The sequence below is a fragment of the Quercus robur genome, chromosome 1 (assembly GCF_932294415.1).
Source record: "Quercus robur chromosome 1, dhQueRobu3.1, whole genome shotgun sequence".
Taxonomy (NCBI): domain Eukaryota; kingdom Viridiplantae; phylum Streptophyta; class Magnoliopsida; order Fagales; family Fagaceae; genus Quercus; species Quercus robur.
In genome coordinates, this window is record NC_065534.1 from 1,922,394 (window position 1) to 1,931,490 (window position 9,097).

The following is a 9,097-nucleotide window of genomic DNA, read 5'->3' on the forward strand; positions in this document are numbered from 1 at the left end:
ACATGGCAATTTTTAATGTCAAATAACATTTTTTATTATTATTTTAATGGTCACGTCAGTTTTTAGCGTGCTAACAGTGCACTCCGTTTGCCATGTGTACATTTTCCATTTTTAATGTAACGACAGGAACCGTTTGCCATGTGTACATTTTCCATTTCTAATGTAACGACATGAACAAAAACGAGACACATTTTTTAGGATAGAGACTAAAAGCGGTAAAAATAAAAATTAGGAACTAAAGTGGAATCGCGTAAAAATTTAGGTACAAAAATATGATTTTTGCATTCTTTTTCTTTACAAGCCGCTGCTTGTTAAGGCGTGGTACCCTATAAACCTTTTTCTAGTTTTGAACCTTGGCTGTTTCGACACACACATGGACTCAGAGTTCATTGAACACTTGCACCATATAACCTTAACGGAGGACCAAGGGGAAGTTCTCACGGTCCCATCCACTCAGAGAGAAAAAATCCTGGAAGAATGCTCACTCGGTTTGATAGGAAGATTTCTCACATCCAGACCCTACAACCAAAGAGCGACCAAATCACTACTGAGGTCGGTTTGGAAGTTTGGGAACGACCTGCGGATTGTGGACGTAGGGGATGGACTTTTCCATTTCAAATTCACCATGGAAAGCCAGTTGAAGTGGGTCTTAAATAATGGGCCATGGAGTTTTGATAATCAGATACTGGTACTCCGACGATGGGAGAGAGGCATGAGGCAAGGTCGGCTACCTTCACACACATCTCTAGTGTAGGGGTAACCTTTTGTTTTAATCCATGAAGAGGTAGGTTGGGACATAGGGAAAGGGCTAGGGAAGGTGATTGAGGTAGATAGTAAAGCTTTGGACTCTAAACAAGCTCACTTCATCTGTATTCGCCAGGAAATACCCCTGGATAAACCCCTCCGCAAAGGTAGTTATGTGGCAGACCCTAAAGGAGAACAGGTAAGAATTGGTTTCAAAAGGAGATCATGAGATGAAACAATGCTCACGAGTCACGGCCAAGGGATGCATCCCTGGTTGAAAACCCATATGGAGAATGACTAAAAGCAGGTTTTTGATAGAAAGATGATAACCCAAACATGAGACCCCCCACCCCACCTCCAGGGGTGGCGAATTTTATATATATATATATATATATATATATAATAATTTAAAATTTTTTATTTGTCTACCCTTCAACAAAATTTGGAAAAACCCTCAATTTTTTTATACCAATAAAATTAATTTTTGCTCCATAATTTGTTCTACATTCAGTGGATAAATGATTGCTTACTTGTGTACATTGAAAGTTTTGCGGACACAAGGTATAAGCCCCCAATTATACGCATGTATAGGAGGAAGAGCAAAAAGAAGACAGTCCAACATGTGGCCTTATAATGGAGCCTATTAGTTATTGGGTTTGAGATTAAGCAAGTTCAAGCATTTAATAATTAAAATTTCTTTATGCATTTTATTGTTAGCTATTTAAGTACTTTTTCTAATTATTGTAAGACAACTTTTGAGAATTATTAAAAAACGTGTGTTTTCTTTATACTGGTGTTGACTCCAAGCAACCCTTAAGTGCTGACCCCTAAGGTTTATCATTTTGTTCTATTATTGTTTAATTGCTCCATTGAAATAATGTAGTTGTCCTACATCAGAAAGAGATGTAGCTTGTAGTATTGATAATAAACTATTATGCAACAATTTCAAAATATAAAAACTCGTAGAAATCAATTGTAAATTTTATATATTTGCGTTTTTTTTTATTGTTATTGTTGTCAATATATGAATTTTTCTTTTTATTAGATTGTAAAATTTATGCTTCTTAAAAAACATTTTGAAAAAAATTCTTGGAGCCGTCACTACCTGCCTCGCTGTAGGACAACGCCAGAGTATGAATCCGGAGATAGGTTTCCGCCTCAAACTACTCCTTGCCCGACTGCTGAGGATCTAGGTGACAATAATGGAAATCTTGACGTAAATGGCAAGAAGACGGAGTTCATACAATATCAGGTGGTTGATACCTTGGAAAGGACAAATCACGTGATTTCAAGGGATGATATCTTGGATGGCGATATTCCCCAGATGGACAATACAACTGTCTTGGCTGACTACTCTCAAAGGACTAATATTGTGAATGTGACCTGAAATGTCTCTGATGATGTGGGCCCAATTTTAAAGATTTTCATGCACACTTGATTAGTGTACTAATTGACTACGTGGGAACCCAAACCGTGCAATATGCAAAAGCCCATGCATTAATTGGGCCATATCTCAGACTTCACACAAAGTCTAATACCAAACTCCCAGAACCTAACTGAGAAGGACACGGGTGGGAGGAGGAAAAAACTTGTAAGGCGGATATGTCCTCCATCGACGGATCAGGTCCTAGATTTTAACTGTGTAGGAAGTAAGAGAGGAAGCCCAGACAGCAGGGCTAGTGAAACAGTGGAGGAACTGGTAAGGAGGAAGAGAAGTAAAACCGATGAGTGTAGTAAGAAAGTCCTTTTTCAAACAGTGGAGGCTGGTGACCAGTCCCGCCGAGCACAATGATCGTCCTTAGCTAGAATTGCAGGGGTTTGGAAACCAGTTAATGAACTCTCTCATTAGTGAGGGAAAAGCTCTCAAAGTTTTGTTTTTCATGGAGATGAAACCGTCAGTAAAAGAGATGCGTAATATTTGAGCAGATTTACCTTATCGATGCATGTTAGCAATACCAAGTATTGGCCGAAGGGGTGGGTTGGCCATGATGTGGATGGAGGAGATAGACTTGCACATCCAAACTTGCTCACTGAATCATATTGACGCACTTATTTTCACTGAACCCACTACCCCTTGGAGACTGACTGGCTTCTATGGGTGGCCGGAAGATCATATGAAGCATGAGTCTTGGATCTTACTGAAACACTTGAAATCTAGATACTTGGCCTCGTGGCTATGTATTGGGGACTATAACTAGATCCTAGCATCGGCGGAGACAGGGTGCCTTCCTAATTAAACCTCAGAATCCCATGCAACTATTCCGAACTACCTTGTTACAGTGTGTGTTGGTCGACCTGGGTTTTGTGGGGAGTATTTTCACCTGGAATAATGGTCGTGAAGGCGATGCTTTTGTACAAGAGCGACTGGATCGAGCCTGCGCCACTGTGGATTGGAGAGAGATGTTTTCTCATGGTAAAGTCACTCACCTAACAGCTTCTTACTCTGACTATACTCCCATTTTGCTCACTACTCAGGAACCAAACCAACCTCTTAGAAGAAAGAGGACTCCACGAAGGTTTGAGGAAAAGTGGGCCTGCCACCTTGACTGTGGCAATGTGATCCAACATGCATGGGGATCAGTGGACCCAAATGGAAGCCCAATGTTTAGGCTATTTACCAAGATTTAAACATGCTGGCTAGCACTTGTAGAATGGAGCCGAAACACTTTTGGCAACTTAAAGGCATTACTTCAGGACAAGCATAGGCTTTTGGCGGAACTGACAAGTATGAATGACATTGATAATCTCGTGGCCATTGGGGACCTTAAAGCAGAGATCAATACACTGCTATATCAGGACGAGCTCTCTTGGTGACAACGCTCTAGGTCAATTTGGCTTTCTGCAGGAGATAAGAACACGAAATTTTTCCATGAACGGGCGCCAACACAGATGGAAAAAATCACATTCCAAGTGTGACAGATGAGGCTGGATCCTGGTGTATCTCTGAAAACGGGATTGCTGTGATAGCAGAGAACTACTTTAAGGATTTGTTTACATCTGCTCATCCAAATCACCTAGAAACTGTCCTGGACTCGGTGGATAGCCTAATCACCCCGGATATGAATGTGACGCGCTCCTACAGCGATATACTCCTAAAGAAGTTCAAAGAGCTCTTTCCAAATGCATCCATCAAAGTCGCATGGACTCGATGGTATGTCTCCTTTCTTTTTTCAGAAGTTTTGGAATATTGTAGGCTCGGATGTCACAGAAGCCATCCTATCGGTTCTTCACTTAGGCCACATGCTTCGAAAGATGAATTATACCCACATCATTCTGGTTCCGGAAAAAAAAAAAAAAAAAAAAAAAGACCCACAGTTGATGTCTGACTACCACCCAATTAGTCTTGGTAATGTAGTCTCTATAATTATCTCTAAAGTCATTGCTAACTGTTTGAAGTTTAACTTACAGACGGTTATTTCTAAAACTCAAAGTGTCTTTTTCCCGAACCGGCTGATCACGGACAACCCTGCTGTAGCCTATTGAAACCACCGCTATAGGTGGACGTCCATTCTCGTTATTAGCCACACGTGTGTGGGATAGTTCTAGTCCTTTTACACACATATTGTGTTATTATTTCATCTTAAGAAATAACAATAGATCAACCTTTACATGTATAAAATGTTAAGACCATGTGTGAGTTTATTTTATTTTAATTTCTTTTCTTTTCTCTCTTTTTTTCTTTAGTTTTATCTTTTAGTTTAATTGAATAATTAATTACATAATGAAATATAAAAGTGGATTTTGATTTTTGTTTAAGCTCTAGCGCCAGTCCCTCTCAATCAGAATCCTAGCTTCATCCCTGTATATACACTCAAATTATGTTAGAGTAGAATTTCTATCTTGTATAAAAAAAATAATAATAAAAAGTAGCAGTAATCTTAGAACAGTATTTCATTTCCCAGCTCAAATTAAAACACTTTCCAATATTGACTCTATATTAAAAACTCATGAGAATCCTTACAACAAATTCTAAGTGGCAAGTTGTTACTAATTATTATTGTTGGAGCAAAAAAGTAATCTTAGCGTTAGTTTAAAATTTGAACCAATAACAACTAACCACCAAAGATTTGTTGTAAAAATGTTGTAAACATAGCATCTCTCATTATTTAAAGCGTTTTCAAAATTACCTTAAAACTACTGTTTCTTTCCAAGGACACAAGATCTTTATATATATGTATATATATTTTTAATCTTTCTAGTTGTTACTGGCATACGCTCTCATTGTGGTTTCCAAGCGAGAAAGTAAAGTAAATACAAGTAACAATAAGAAATAAAAGAAAGAAAAAAAAAATTCTTAGTATCAAGATTGAATTTTGAAAAATGAACATGCAATGAGATTTGTGTATTTATGCGTGAGATTTACATAAAATGAAAATGCATAATGACATTGTAATTATAAAGCTATTTAAAAATTGCATGTGAAAATATTTAATATTTACATAAGGTAAAGTTGTAAAATAATTGTAGGGACACGTTTTTTCAGGCTAAGCCCAATATGCATGGGACCTTAGATCAATGAGCCTGATACAATGAATTTGTAGAGAGTGGCCCAAAAAGCTGGGCTTTAGTGTGTGGACAACGATCATCACGGTGTTCCTCATGGGCCGCGTTTATCAAAGGAAATTGGTCCTCGACATGATCCGAGGAGCTTTTCCTGGCCTCCCTTGTACGTTGGGAGGGGAGGCCCCCTTTTCTGTTTCTCTTTATCCCCTTTTTATAATTGTTTCATTTCTCCTGAATGGGGTCCCTAGAGTGGGTACTTGTCCCATCAGCCTCTCCCTTCAGTTGTTGAGAGTGGTTGTAAGGTCAGAGAAGTATGGCTCTGTCAAGCACAAGGCACTGAATGCAATAGTGGCAACCTTTTCCTTAGACGTTTCCGTTTTCTCTATTATCTTTTCTGCTTTAGTGTTTTTCCTGCCTTGTGAGACGATTTGGAGTGTCGCTACTGGTGGTCTGTTGCCTCTTTTACCCTAGGATATATCCTAGCCGAGCAGGATTCTCCCATGGCCGAGGAGGGGTCTTCCTTGGGCCGGGCCCCTGGCCCAATATAGACATCTACGTGGGCCTATTAGTCTTTTACCCCTTCACAATAGCCCCTCAAAATCCTGCTGTCCAGCTCATCGGACGGAGAGGAGGGTTTTGGTGACACCGGGCATCCATCACAGTTTGCCAAATCTTGCCCTCCATTAATGTTAGCGTCTCTTCATTTGCCCGAGGCACGTTCCTGGCTGTGAGACATTCTTCTAACCTATCCAAGCCACGTTCCTGTCGTTTCGATACACGAGGCGTGCTTTAATTAGGGCCCTTTCACGTGGTGACATTAATCCAACGGCTGAAGACTGCTTTGAAACTAGAGCGGGAATGATCTCATTCATGATTCCTTCTTGGGGTTTTGGGGCGAATTGATTGCCTCTAGATTCGTCCCCTATATAAGACACGCAGAGGGAGAAAGTCCACCTTTACTTGCAGACCCTTGAGTTTTTCAAGTTTCTAACTCCCCAAGTGTTCCCAAAGTCCCTACTATGAGAGTGACTGAGACTTAGGGAGTGAAATGGTCATGGTTAGGGTGAGGGCAAAGGAACCAAACCCTCTTCAGAAGCCTTGGGTGTCTCCGAGATTCAGAATGGCCCGGTCAGGACAAGGGAGACAAAGGCTTAAGACCTTTTTTCTCTTCGACAAGGCAAGAAAGGAGCCTCTTCTTCCTTCAGCCAAAATTCGAAGTGGGTGAAGGTCGCATCAGATTTTTGGTGCGACAGCATTGGGGCCTCCATCTGGTGCCGTATGTCATGCACGTGAGGGTCTGGATTTCCCATCAACGGTACCATCCGTGCTTGCTCGATTGCTGGTAGAACAATACTTGCTCAGTTACTGCTAGAGCAGGTATGGGGATTGGGCGTCCCCGCTTCTTCCTCTCTTCCATCACTGGTGCCACCCTGGTGCCTCCACTTCTTCTTCTCTTCCATCACTGGTGCTACCCAGGTGCCTCTACTTTTTCTTCTCTTCCATCACTAGCGCCGCTCAGGTGCTTCTACTTCTTCTTCTCTTTCATCACTGGTGCCACCCAGTCTTGCCTAGTCATTGTTAGAGCAAAATTGAAGGATCTATCATCCCCGTGTATTCTTTTTTTTTTTTTTTTAGTTAGCTTATGATTACAAGCTTGTCTAAGCCCTTTTATGTATATTATACTATCTCTTTATCCAATAAAATGTGATTTTATTGCATTTTACGTATCTTTTCTCTTTTGCAATAATTATCTTGTAAATGGATGTGCTGGTGACTTTTCTTTCGTACCATACTTAGAACCGATACCTTCGTTGGTAGAGTTATTACTTTGAACTTATCGAAATCGACGAGCACAACAGAGCCTACTTTAAATAAGTTAACTATACAAGACTAACCGGGATAATAGCCGCACATTCTGTATTGTGAACGGGGTGACCGCCTAAGGATGTATAATCCAAAATAAACCATCTGAGGGGGCCGCTGGGTATTAGGGTTCTTTTCCGCGTTTCCAATGATATTCGTAGCTTTAACTTGTTTTAGATGTATGGTCTGAGGACCGAGGCATGACTGTACCTGGTCTAAACACGGAAAGGCACCATTGTGTGTTAGTTTCCATAAGGCCGGAGGTCCGAGGACCATGCAATACCTCCATTCTGCCTAAGACTTAGGACCACCTTGAAGTTACTAGTTTCCCCATAGGCTTGAGTCCGAGGACCATGCAAGGCCTTGGTTTTGTCTAGCACTTAGGCTTCTAGCGTGTCTAGTTTCCCCATAGGCTTGAGTCCGAGGACCATGCAAGGCCTTGGTTCTGTCTAGCACTTAGGCTTCTAGTGTGTCTAGTTTCCCCATAGGCTTGAGTCCGAGGACCATGCAAGGCCTTGGTACTGTCTAGCACTTAGGCTTCTAGTGTGTCTAGTTTCCCCATAGGCTTGAGTCCGAGAACCATGCAAGGCCTTGGTTCTATCTAGCACTTAGGCTTCTAGTGTGTTTAGTTTCCCCATAGGCTTGAGACTGAGGACCATGCAAGGCCTTGGTTCTGTCTAGCACTTAGGCTTCTAGTGGCCATCAACTTCTCTCTCCGTAGGGGATTCAACGGACTGGACTACTAGGACCGCGAGAGTTAGCCCCTTGTCAGGTGCCCGGGGCACATGTTTGACGTCAGAAGCCCCTAGGACCACGTTTCGCTGAACAACCCTTCCCCCGTAATCAACACTTCGAAGCGTGGGCCTGAGTAGAGGCTAAGCAATGACACGACGATGTGTTTTGGGAAATAGGGGGGAGGCTTTCATGCCGCTTGTACCACCGCCACAACGGTCTTCCTTGACTCCCACTAGTAGGAGCTCGACCCCACCGTGACTGGCCGTTACACTTGTTAGCGCACAAGCTCTTCCCACAGACAGCGCTAATTGTAGGGACACGTTTTTTCAGGCCAAGCCCAAGATGCATAGGACCTTAGACCAGTGAGCCCGATACAATGAATTTGTAGAGAGTAGGTCAAAGAGCTGGGCTTTAGTATGTGGACAACGATCATCACGATATTCCTCATGGGCCGCGTTTATCAAAGGAAATTGGTCATCAGCATGATCCGAGGAGCTTTTCCTGGCCTCCCTTGTACGTTGGGAGGGGAGGCCCCCTTTTCTGTTTCTCTTTATCTCCTTTTTATAGTCGTTTTTTTTTCTCCTGAATGGGGTCCCTACGGTGGGTACTTGTCCCATCAGCCTCTCCCTTCAGTTGTTGGGAGTGGTTGTAAGGTCAAAGAAGTATGGCTCTATCAGGCACAAGGCACTGAACGCAATAGTGGCAGCCTTTTCCTTAGACATTTTCGTTTTCTCTGTTATCTTTTCTACTTTAGTGCTTTTCCTGCCTTGTGAGACGATCTGGAGTGTCGCTACTGGTGGTCTGATGCCTCTTTTACCCTAGGTTATATCCTAGCTGAGGAGGATTCTCTCATGGCCGAGGAGGGGTCTTCCTTGGGCCGGGCCCCTGGCCCAATATAGACATCTACGAGGGCCTATTAGTCTTTTACCCCCTCACAATAATTTACTACATAAGATTAGGCATGCTATGGTGGAGAAGTTGGTGAAGCAATGTTTTGTATTCCCCATTCTAATTGCTTTCCAACATCATTTGCCACGTGCCTATTTTCAAAATATAAAAAAGTGTTGTTTTTGTGTTATTAATAGACACTTTAAAACGTACACAACACAATGATAAGTATAATACAAATCAAGCATATAGTTGTGGAATGATATATTTGAACCTACCTTGTGATAATATTACATAGCTCTATATATGTATGTGAAATTGTCGATTTCAGCTTAGGACTTGAAAGCCTGTCATTTAATTACCA